The sequence below is a fragment of the Anneissia japonica genome, unplaced genomic scaffold (genome assembly GCF_011630105.1).
Source record: "Anneissia japonica isolate Jap-2015-1 unplaced genomic scaffold, ASM1163010v1 scaffold6314_len194445_cov122, whole genome shotgun sequence".
NCBI lineage: Eukaryota > Metazoa > Echinodermata > Crinoidea > Comatulida > Comatulidae > Anneissia > Anneissia japonica.
This window is the reverse complement of record NW_022713816.1, coordinates 1-9,534: the sequence shown is the minus strand read 5'-3', so window position 1 is coordinate 9,534 and position 9,534 is coordinate 1. Positions and strand designations below refer to the sequence as shown.

At 38.4% G+C, this 9,534-nt stretch overlaps 4 non-coding genes across 4 annotated transcripts; all 4 read right to left on the bottom strand.

The window, feature by feature from the left end:
* Positions 1–8,086: 8,086 nt before the first annotated feature.
* Trnaa-agc lies at positions 8,087–8,159 on the bottom strand. The gene has a single exon. It is a non-coding gene; the product is annotated as a tRNA-Ala (tRNA).
* Positions 8,160–8,683: 524 nt separating this feature from the next.
* On the bottom strand, positions 8,684–8,756 carry Trnaa-agc. The gene has a single exon. It is a non-coding gene; the product is annotated as a tRNA-Ala (tRNA).
* A 74-nt stretch (positions 8,757–8,830) lies between these two features.
* Positions 8,831–8,903, bottom strand: Trnaa-ugc. Its single transcript has one exon. It is a non-coding gene; the product is annotated as a tRNA-Ala (tRNA).
* Positions 8,904–9,282: 379 nt separating this feature from the next.
* Trnaa-ugc lies at positions 9,283–9,355 on the bottom strand. The gene has a single exon. It is a non-coding gene; the product is annotated as a tRNA-Ala (tRNA).
* Between the last annotated feature and the right edge of the window lie 179 nt (positions 9,356–9,534).

Here is a 9,534-nt window from a genome sequence, read left to right as displayed (position 1 = left end):
GCACCAAGTTATACAGTAATATAGTAACAATAACAAACTTTAATACTAATAAAAATAATTGTTAATAAACTAATGTTACAGTAATTTAAATAACAAATTGGCTGGTTTTTCCAGATACAATGTAAATTTTTAAAAAATATATAATAATAATAATAATAATAATAATCAATAACATCATACCATATTTTAGTATTTATTTCATTTGCTGTATTTGTTATGTAATAGAATGCGTAGGATTCATAACAAAACGAAAATAAAAACAATAACAAACTTTAATACTAATAAAAATAATTGTTAATAAACTAAAGTTACAGTAATTTAAATGACAAATTGGCTGATTTTTCCAGATACAATGTAAATAAATAAAAATAATAATAATAATAATAATATAACATCATATCATATTTTAGTATTTATTTTATTTGCTGTATTTGTTATGTAGTAGAAAGCGTAGGATTCATAACAAAACGAAAATAAAAACCGTCCGATAATATTAATTGATAGTTTAGTAATAATAGTATTAATTTTATTTGCTTTTAAGTAGCCTGTTGTTACTTATTAGAAATACAACAAAACATAAATAAAAAAAGTATGATAAACCGATTGACGAACTTGCAATGATAATTAGGCCTAGTTATATTAAATTTAGCGTTTCGAAACTCCATTGGCGTTCCATATATTTGTTGAAAACAAACCGCGACCGAAACGAAGCGAGACCGAAACGAAGCGCGACCGAAATGATCTGTATTCGATCTCGGTACCCTCTTCCCTCCCCACCACCTGTAAAGCTGGCGCTCTACGAACAATTTCCACTTTTCAGATAAACAATACGAAGTAGCTACATAATATTTTCAACAAAATTTAGAAAGGCCATGAAATAACATTGAAAACCCGGATATTGATCCCTTTACCTCTCTCACATACAAAGCGACCGCTCTACCATTTGAGCAAATTCCTCATCTAAGTTTGGAAATACTCAGACTAGCCCTAATGTTTTTAACAAAGTAAGAAACGCCTGAAAATTAATATGGAGAACCCGGGCATTGATCCCAGTACCTAGTGTCACATGCTAAGCGAGCGCTCTACCATTTCAGCTAGTTCCCTCCCTCTCAGTTAAACAATAAGGATTAGCTACATAATAACTTCGAAAAGATTTAGAAAGACCAGGAAAAATAACATGGAGAACCCGGTTATTGATCCCGGTACCTCTCACATGCAAAGCGAGCGTTCCACCATTTGAGCTAGTTCCCCTTCTAAGTTTGAAAATTACTGATTAGCCCTAATATTTTTAACAAAGTAAAAGACGCTCTACTTTGTTTTCACGAAAGTAAGAGACGTGCTGGAGAAAATAATGGAGAACCCGGGCATTGATCCCGGTACCTCTCACATGCTAAGCGAGCGCTCTACCATTTGAGTTAGTTCCCCTTTTGAGTTTGGAAGTACTAACTAGCCTAATGTTTTTAACAAAGTAACAGACGGCTGGAGAAAATAATTTGGACAACCCAAGTATTGATCTCGGTACCCACTTCCCTTCCCACCACCTGTAAAGCTGGCGCTCTACGAACAATTCCATTTTTCAGAACAATACGAAGTAGCTACATAATATTTTCAACAAAATTTAGAAAGGCCCTAAAGTAACATTAAAAACCCGGGCATTGATACCGGTAGGCCTACCTCTCACATGCAAAGCGAGCGCTCTACCATTTGAGCTAGTTCCCCTTCTCAGTTTGGAAGTACTGACTATCCTAATGTTTTTAACAAAGTAAGAGACGGCTGGAGAAAATAATTTGGACAACACGAGCATTGATCCCTGTACCATCTTTCCATCTCCCCTCCCACCCCACATCTAAAGCTAGCGCTCCACGAACAATTTACCCTTTTCAAATAAACAATACGAAGTAGCTGCATAATATTTTCAGCAAAATTCAGAAAGGCCATAAAATAACATTGAAAACCCGGGCATTGATCACTTTACCTCTCTCACATGAAAAGCGAGCTCTCTACCATTTGAGCATGTTCCTCTTCTGAGTTCGGAAATACTCAGTCTAGCCCTAATGTTTTTGACACAGTAAGAGACGCCTGGAAAAAATTAATTTGGAGAACCCGGGCATTGATCACGGTACCTCTCACATGCAAAGCGAGCGCTTTACCATTTGAGCTAGTTCCTCTTTTGAATTTGAAAGTACTAACTAGCCTAATGTTTTTAACAAAGTAACAGACGGCTGGAGAAAATAATTTGGACAACCCAAGCATTGTTCTCGGAACTCACTTCCCTTCCCACCACCTGTAAAGCTGGCGCTCGACGAACAATTTCCACTTTTCAGATAAACAATACGAAGTAGCTACATAATATTTTCAAAAAAATTTAGAAAGGCCATAAAGTAACATTGAAAACCCGGGCATTGATACCGATACCTCTCACATGCAAAGCGAGCGCTCTACCATTTGAGCTAGTTCCCCTTCTCAGTTTGGAAGTACTGACTATCCTAATGTTTTTAACTAAGTAAGAGACGGCTGGAGAAAATAATTTGGACAACACGAGCATTGATCCCTGTACCATCTTTCCATCTCCCCTTCCCGCCCCACATCTAATGCTAGCGCTTTACGAACAATTTACCCTTTTCAGATAAACAATACGAAGTAGCTGCATAATACTTTCAGAAAAATTCAGAAGGCCCATTGATCCCTTTACCTCTCTCACATGAAAAGCGAGCGCTCTACCATTTGAGCAAGTTCCTCTTCTGAGTTTGGAAATACTCAGTCTAGCCTAATGTTTTTAACAAAGTAAGAGACGCCTGGAAAAAAATTAATAAGGAGAACCCGGGCATTGATCCCGGTACCTCTCACGTGTTAAGCGAGAGCACTACCATTTGAGATTGTTCCCCAATTCTCAGTTAAATAATTCCGATTAGCTACATAATAATTTCGATAAAATTTAGAAAGACTAGGAAAAACAAACAAGGAGAACCCGGGCATTGATCCCGGTACCTCTTTCATGCAAAGCGAGCGCTCTACCATCTGAGCTAGTCTCCCTTCTAAGTTTGAAAAGTACTGACTAGCCCTAATATTTTTAACAAAGTAAAAGACGCTCCACTTTGTATTCACGAAAGTAAGAGACGTGCTGGAGAAAATAATGGAGAACCCGGGCATTGATCCCGGTACCTCTCACATGCAAAGCGAGGGCTCCACAATTTGAGCTAGTTCCCCTTTTGAGTTTTTGAGTACTAACTAGCCTAATGTTTTCAACAAAGTAACAGACAGCTGGAGAAAATAATATGGACAACCCAAGCATTGATCTCAGTACCCTCTTCCCTTCCCACCACCTGTAAAGCTGGCGCTCTACGAACAATTTCCACTTTTCAGGTAAACAATACGATGTAGCTACATAATATTTTCAACAAAATTTAGAAAGGCCATAAAATAACATTGAAAACCTGGGCAATGATCCTGGTACCTCCCACTGGAGAAAATAATTTGGACAACACGAGCATTGATCCCTGTATGCTCTTTCCATCCCCCTTTCCACCCCACCTGTAAAGCTAGCGCTCTACGAACAATTTACCCTTTTCAGATAAACAATACGAAGTAGCTGCATAATATTTTCAACAAAATTTAGAAAGGCTATGAAATAACATTGAAAATCCGGGCATTGACCCCTTTACCTCTCTCACATACAAAGCGACCGCTCTACCATTTGAGCAAGTTCCTCTTCTAAGTTTGAAAAATACTCAGACTAGGCCTAATGTTTTTAACAAAATAAGAGACGCCTGAAAAAAAATTAATATGGAGAACCCGGGCATTGATCCCGATACCTCTCACATGCTAAGCGAGCGCTCTACCATTTGAGCTAGTTCCCCCATTCTCAGTTAAACAATTCTGATTAGCTACATAATAACTTCGACAAAATTTAGAAAGACCAGGAAAAGTAACATGGAGAACCCGGGCATTGATCCCGGTACCTCTCACATGCAAAGCGAGCGCTCTACCATTTGAGCTGGTTCCCCTTCTAAGTTTGAAAAATACTGACTAGCCCTAATATTTTTAACAAAGTAAAAGACGCTCTACTTTATTTTCACCAAAGTAAGAGACGCGCTGGAGAAAATAATGGAGAACCCGGGCATTGATCCCGGTACCTCTCACATGCAAAGCGAGCGCTCTACCATTTGAGCTAATTCCCCTTTTTGAATTTGGAAGCACTAACTAGCCTAATGTTTTCAACAAAATAACAGACGGCTGGAGAAAGTAATTTGGACAACCCATGCATTGATTTCGGTACCCACTTCCCTCCCCTCCACATGTAAAGCTGGCCCTCTACGAACAATTTACCCTTTTCAGATAAACAATACGAAGTAGCTGCATAATATTTTCAGCGAAATTTAGAAAGGCCATGAAATAACATTGAAAACCCGGGCATTGATCCCTTTACCTCTCTCACATACAAAGCGACCGCTCTACCATTTGAGCAATGTTTTTAACAAAATAAGAGACGCCTGAAAAAAAAATAATATGGAGAACCCGGGCATTGATCCCGATACCTCTCACATGCTAAGCGAGCGCTCTACCATTTGAGCTAGTTCCCCCTTTCTCAGTTAAACAATTCTGATTAGCTACATAATAACTTCGACAAAATTTAGAAAGACCAGGAAAAGTAACATGTCGAACCCGGGCATTGATCCCGGTACCTCTCACATGCAAAGCGAGCGCTCTTCCATTTGAGCTAGTTCCCCTTTTGAGTTTGGAAGTACTAACTAGCCTAATGTTTTCAACAAAGTAACAGACGGCAGGAGAAAATAATTTGGACAACCCAAGTATTAATCTCGGTACCCACTTCCCTTCCCACCACCTGTAAAGCTGGCGCTCTACGAACAATTTCCACTTTTCAGATAAACAATACGAAGTAGCTACATTATATTTTCAACAAAATTTAGAAAGGCCATAAAGTAACATTGAAACCCCGAGCATTGATCCTGGTACCACTCACATGCAAAGCGAGCGCTCTACCATTTGAGCTAGTTCTCCTTCTCAGTTTGGAAGTACTGACTATCCTAATGTTTTTAACAAAGTAAGAGACGACTGGAAAAAATAATTTGGACAACACGAGCATTGATCCCTGTATGCTCTTTCCAACCCCCTTCCCACCCCACATCTAAAACTAGCGCTCTACGAACAATTTACCCTTTTCAGATAAACAATACGAAGTAGCTGCATAATATTTTCAGCAAAATTCAGAAAGGCCATAAAATAACATTGAAAACCCGGGCATTGATCCCTTTACCTCTCTCACATGAAAAGCGACCGCTCTACCATTTGAGCAAGTTCTTCTTCTGAGTTTTGAAATACTCAGTCTAGCCCTAATGTTTTTAACAAAGTAAGAGACGCCTGGAAAAAAAAATTAATATGGAGAACCTGGGTATTGATCCCGATACCTCTCACATGCTAAGCGAGCGCTCTACCATTTGAGCTAGTTCCCCCTTTCTCAGTTAAACAATTCTGATTAGCTACATAATAACTTCGACAAAATTTAGAAAGTCCAGGAAAAGTAACATGGAGAACCCGGGCATTGATCCCGGTACCTCTCACATGCAAAGCGAGCGCTCTACCATTTGAGCTGGTTCCCCTTCTAAGTTTGAAAAATACTGACTAGCCGTTAACAAAGTAAAAGACGCTCTACTTTGTTTTCACGAAAGTAAGAGACGTGCTGGAGAAAATAATGGAGAACCCGGACATTGATCCCGGTACCTCTCACATGCAAAGCGAGCGCTCTACCATTTGAGCTAGTATTTGGAAGTACTAACTAGGCTAATGTTTTCAACAAAATAACAGACGGCTGGAGAAAATAATTTGGACAACCCAAGCATTGATTTCCGGGTACCCACTTCCCTCCCCTCCACCTGTAAAGCTGGTGCTCTACGAACAATTTCCACTTTTCAGGTAAACAATACGAAGTAGCTGCATAAGAGCCCTTAAACATCATGGTGTTCCCCCTGTTGACCTTATCACTGTTTACATTAGTACAGTCCGTCCTATTTTAGAATATGCAGTTCCTGTGTGGAATTGTGGACTTACACAACTTTCGGATTCCCGCATCGAGCGAGTCCAAAAGAGGGCATGTAGAATTATCCTGGGTATTAATTTTTTGTCGTATGACGACGCACTATCCCAATTCCAATTGGACAAATTGTCTGATAGACGACATAACCTATGCGTTTCCTTTGCAAAAACCCTTGTTCATCCGTATTCTAAACTTCATGACTTGCTCCCTCCCCCAAGGGTCAACTCCTTTAATACTAGGTGCAATACTAAATTTACTATACCTCGTTGTAGAACGAAAAGATATCAAAACAGCCCATTACCATACCTTGTTAACTTAATTAACTCCAATGATTAATAATTATTAACTATCTTCTCCCCCTGGGGGTTTGGTGCATGCTATTGCCCTTTTGCGGTTCAGTGATTCCCCCTCCCACTTGCCCTCCTTTTTGGTCCCTGTGCAATTTATTCAATGTATTTTTCTATATCGTAATTTTTCTCTGATGTTTATGATTTTCTCATTTGTTATGTTTCTTGATATTTTTAATGACAATCCTTAATTACAGTTATAATAATAAGGATAATAAATAATAATGACAATAATATTGATTATAATATTCTTAATTGTAACGATAATGATTATGTTTTGACCTTGGTGTAATCTTTTTTCTCTTTTTGATGTTTTTGTTATGATGTCCATTTTCATTTGTATTACTTTTCTTAACTATAATAATAATGACAAAAATAATAATTATAATAATAATGACAATTTTCGATCTTTGTGCAATCCTTTTTTCTCTTTTTTTGATCTACTTGTTATGATGTTTTTTGATCTTTTTTATATTAGTATTCATAACTAAATAAATTAATAGTAATAATAATAACAATAATAATAATAATGACGAATTGGATAGAATATCGATCATTATGCAATATTTTTCTCTTTTTTGATGTACTTGTTTTTTTATCTTTGCTGTTTGATTTTTTTAATGGTTTTAATTGTTAACATAATTCGCAATTCAGCCTTTTGGTTGCTATGTTTTATGTCTTAATTTGAATTTTGAATTTTGAATAAATATACCATTTTGAATGAATAATATTTTCAACAAAATTTAGAAAGGCCATGAAATAACATTGAAAACCCGGGCATTGACCCCTTTACCTCTCTCACATACAAAGCGACCGCCCTACCATTTGAGCAAGTTCCTCTTCTAAGTTTGAAAAATACTCAGACTAGGCCTAATGTTTTTAACAAAGTAAGAGACGCCTGAAAAAAAAAATTAATATGGAGAACCCGGGCATTGATCCCGTTACCTCTCACATGCTAAGCGAGCGCTCTACCATTTGAGCAATTTTCTCCCTTCTCAGTTAAACAATTCTGATTACCTACATAATAACTTCGACAAAATTTAGAAAGACCAGGAAAAGTAACATGTCAAACACGGGCATTGATCCCGGTACCTCTCACATGCAAAGAGAGCGCTCTACCATTTGAGCTAGTACCCCTTCTAAGTTTGAAAAATACTGACTAGCCCTAATATTTTTAGCAAAGTAAAAGACGCTCTACTTTATTTTCACCAAAGTAAGAGACGCGCAGGAGAAAATAATGGAGAAGCCGGGCATTGATCCCGGTACCTCTCACATGCAAAGCGAGCGCTCTACCATTTGAGATAGTTCCCCTTCTAAGTTTGGAAGTACTGACAATCCTAATGTTTTTAACAAAGTAAGAGACGACTGGAGAAAATAATTTGGACAACACGAGCATTGATCCCTGTATGCTCTTTCCATTCCCCTTCCCACCCCACCTGTAAAGCTAGCGCTCTACGAACAATTTACCCTTTTCAGATAAACAATACGAAGTAGCTGCATAATATTTTCAACAAAATTTAGAAAGGCCATGAAAAAACATTCAAAACCCGGGCATTGATCCCTTTAGCTCTCTCACATACAAAGCGACCGCTCTACCATTTGAGCAAGTTCCTCTTCTAAGTTTGTAAATACTCAGACTAGCCCTAATGTATTTAACAAAGTAAGACGCCTGAAAAAAAAATTAATATGGAGAACCCGGGCATTGATCCCGGTACCTCTCACATGCTAAGCGAGCGCTCTACCATTTGAGCTAGTTCCCCACTTCACAGTTAAACAATACGGATTACCTACATAATAACTTCGACAAAATTTAGAAAGACCAGGAAAAGTAACATGGAGAACCCGGGCATTGATCACGGTACCTCTCACATGCAAAGCGAGCGCTCTACCATTTGAGCTAGTTCCCCTTCTAAGTTTGGAAGTACTGACAATCCTAATGTTTTTAAAAAAGTAAGAGACGACTGGAGAAAATAATTTGGACAACACGAGCATTGATCCCTGTATGCTCTTTCCATCCCCCTTCCCACCCCACCTGTAAAGCTAGCGCTCTACGAACAATTTACCCTTTTCAGATAAACAATACGAAGTAGCTGCATAATATTTTCAACAAAATTTAGAAAGACCATGAAAAAACATTCAAAACCTGGGCATTGATCCCTTTACCTCTCTCACATACAAAGCGACCTCTCTACCATTTGAGCAAGTTCCTCTTCTAAGTTTGTAAATACTCAGACTAGCCCTAATGTATTTAACAAAGTAAGAGACGCCTGAAAAAAAATTAATATGGAGAACCCGGGCTTTGATCCCGGTACCTCTCACATGCTAAGCGAGCGCTCTACCATTTGAGCTAGTTCCCCACTTCACAGTTAAACAATACGGATTACCTACATAATAACTTCGATAAAATTTAGAAAGACCAAGAAAAGTAATATGGAGAACCCGGGCATTGATCCCGGTACCTCTCACATGCAAAGCGAGCGCTCTACCATTTGAGCTAGTTCCCCTTCTAAGTTTGGAAGTACTGACAATCCTAATGTTTTTAACAAAGTAAGAGACGACTGGAGAAAATAATTTGGACAACACGAGCATTGATCCCGGTATGCTCTTTCCATTCCCCTTCCCACCCCACCTGTAAAGCTAGCGCTCTACGAACAATTTCCCCTTTTCAGATAAACAATACGAAGTAGCTGCATAATATTTTCAACAAAATTTAGAAAGGCCATGAAATAACATTGAAAACCCGGGCATTGACCCCTTTACCTCTCTCACATACAAAGCGACCGCTCTACCATTAGAGCAAGTTCCTCTTCTGAGTTTGTAAATACTCAGACTAGCCCTAATGTTTTTAACAAAGTAAGAGACGCCTGAAAAAAAAAATTAATATGGAGAACCCGGGCATTGATCCCGGTACCTCTCACATGCAAAGCGAGCGCTCTACCATTTGAGCTAGTTCCCCTTCTACGTTTGAAAAATACAGACTAGCTCTATTATTTTTAACAAAGTAAAAGACGCTCTACTTTATTTTCACCAAAGAAAGAGACGCGCTGAAGAAAATAATGGAGAACCCGGACATTGATCCCGGTACCTCTCACATGCAAAGCGAGCGCTCTACCATTTGAGCTAGTTCCCCTTTTT